This window comes from Solanum pennellii, chromosome 8, assembly GCF_001406875.1.
Source record: "Solanum pennellii chromosome 8, SPENNV200".
Classification (NCBI taxonomy): domain Eukaryota; kingdom Viridiplantae; phylum Streptophyta; class Magnoliopsida; order Solanales; family Solanaceae; genus Solanum; species Solanum pennellii.
Window position 1 is genome coordinate 24,203,097 of NC_028644.1, and position 2,895 is coordinate 24,205,991.

Genomic DNA, 2,895 nt, shown 5'->3' on the forward strand with positions numbered 1-2,895 from the left:
CCAAGTTCAGAGAGTCGATTTCAGTACCCAAATTTCAGAAGTCTAAGTCTTTTGGAACGAGACCCCCTCGACGGCCCGTCGTTCCCATGACGGTCCGTCGTGGGTTCCGTCGACTCACACAGTTTTTCCAGAAATAAAATCTGCTGCTCAAAACGACTAAACAGGTCGTTACAAAAAATTATGAGCATGTCAAGATGCAATTAGAACAACTTGATAATTCCAACATTGCACAGTCAAAACAAGAGAAAATTCCGTTGGATAGAGGTGAAAGTCTTCAAAATCGTTACGAAAATCTCAACATCAATTCAATGGAAATGGGTGACAGTGTAAAAGGAATGGGTGATTTGAAAGAGAAGAAGATGAAAGGGATGAAAAGGAAGAAAAAGGATAAAGGTCATTGTTTTGGGAAATTCCTTTGTTGTTTGATGATTTATTTTGTTGTTATATTTGTTAGCTTTCTAACCCAAGTTTGTATGTTCAAGGATCAAATGAAATTGCTATAATTTTGTGTGGTATTGAAACTTTTATTTTCTCAACTGTAATAAAAATTTGAATTTGTTTGTGTTTGAAACTGTCTTAATTCTCTCTTTGCCATGGTTTGTTTGTGTTTGAATTTGTAAATAGAAGTAAAGCAAGAGGTATTTATCATAATACCTATTATTCCGACAAAGGTACACACAGGTATTAATCATAGTACCTAATCTTACTTCACAAAGATACACAGAAATAACACAAAACACATTGCATATGTACCCAAAATTGCAGTTCCTATTCTCGCAAATAAAAACAAAGCCTCACATAATTAATACAAGTCACATTGCATAACTTCCCAGAATTTCATTGCTTAAGAGCAAATTTTCAGTACAAAGTTGATTCTAAAAATGAACTTAAATGCAAAACAAAGTTTCCACATTAATTTCAGTACTATTTAACACATACATACAACAAAAAATAGGAAATAGTTGTTTTTCCTTCAAACATGAAACAAAATAGTACTTATAGTGGCCACAAAAAACGTACTAAGAAAACACAATTGATATCAACATTATAGTTTCCATGGGTCTCGAGGATGTGAAGAGGAGGAAGCATTTGGGTTTGAAAGCATTGATTGATCTCTAATATCTAGAAGCCTTCTAGTTGTGATTGCCTGATTTCCTTTCTACTTCACTCCACTTGTTGGTTTGAACCTACATCAGTTACAATATTTGATCTAAAAACTCTCTTTGGTCCAGCTAATATTCTACTACTTAGTAGTCCAGGATACAAATTTTTTGGAAAACTAAAGTTATTAAAGAAAAAATGTGTATGTCATTAGATAACAAACAATATGAATGCATCACAATACTTACACTGAAAAGTTTTGAAACCAATTTCAGCTTGAAACACACCTATTCCAGTTTCTCTTGGCCTTTCAAAAATTGAGGTGTGTTTTCAACACCCTTTTCTTTCCTGGCAGTAGTAGTTTCCTTTGGTGCAACTTTTGTGTTCTGGTCTACACCGTGTATTGTACTACCTTGAGAACATGTAAACCAACTTTTAAGTGGATGATTACTACCTCTTCCTGCACTTCTCAATCCCCTTCCCCTTCCTCTACAACTCCTAGACCTTGGTGATACTCCAACACCATTTGCACTTGCACTTGCTTCATGTACTAGTGTTCTTGAAGTTGTAGGAGGTGTAGTGGTTCTAGGTGAAGTCCTTGATTCACTTGCACTTACTTTAGCTCTTGGTTTTGTTGAAGTTGTTGTAGGTGCACTAGTTCTAGGAGAAGCCCTTGATGCATTTGCACATGCACTTCTGTTTTTAGGTCTGCATCTCCCTTTTTTGCAATAGGATCACTTTCAATATTTGTTGATTTCTAATTAACAAAAAACATATATTATATTAGTAAGTTGATTAAACTTTAAAAGTAATTGACAAAAAAGTAATGTACCTTTGGTAGTCCACATCCCTTTCTTGAACTTGATGGTTCTTCAACATTTGAAGTATGACTAGCTCTATGTTCCCCGAAAGTACAACCAGCTCCATCACTCCTTTGTAAATGACAACTTCTTTTGTTGCGAGCTTTAACATGGCAAAGACTACATTTCATAGTTAATCCAGTTTTAGACAGCTTACCAAAAACCTTAGTTTCACCAACCTCCTTCTTTCTCAACTTTCTAGGCTTGCATGGCATTTGTTGTAGCATTGGTGGTTCAACAACAGGATTTGTTGATTCTTGCCACATTGGATTGTTATTAATCGGTTGTGTGAAATGTGAATAAGTCATCAAGTATCTCTCTTTAGAGTAGCATGGATGAATGAAATCATATGGGTCATGTTGTTTATGCAATATTGCAGCAAAGGCATGTGCACATGGTATTCCCTTCATCACCCAAGATCTATAACTACACTCCCTATTTTTCAAACATACAATGTGTTGTATGTATCCATCCATAACCTCATAGTCCGTTACTCCATTAAACTCAATGTTACATGCCATTGAATTATCAATATTTTATTCTAATACTTTCATGTCCATTGGAGAGAAAATGGTTATCCAAGAGTTTGGAAATTCACTTAACCTAGCTAACCTAGTCATCTAAGCTTAATCCTTATCTCTTCAAGCATACTAATATTGGTTTTATGCCTTGAAGAAAAAAAGTCAAGCATTAAAGCTCTCACATATATTATTATCTATTGCATCAGACTTGACTTCAGATTAAAATACACGTTGCACCAATATTCTTTATCATACTAAATTAGATCATCCAATATGCTTGTACTTCTAGTAACTAATTTACACAACTCATGCCGATTTTTTCTAAATTAAGCTTCAAAAGTACTTCTAGCACACTTCAAGAATTGGTTCTTCCTTTTCAGTCGTCTTCAGTTCTTTGACCAATTTGCTAGTGT

The 2,895-nt window shown here is 34.7% G+C and overlaps 1 pseudogene; it reads right to left on the minus strand.

Annotated features, from left to right (window-relative positions):
* Positions 1-1,164: 1,164 nt before the first annotated feature.
* On the minus strand, positions 1,165-2,073 carry LOC107027543 (annotated as a pseudogene).
* Between the last annotated feature and the right edge of the window lie 822 nt (positions 2,074-2,895).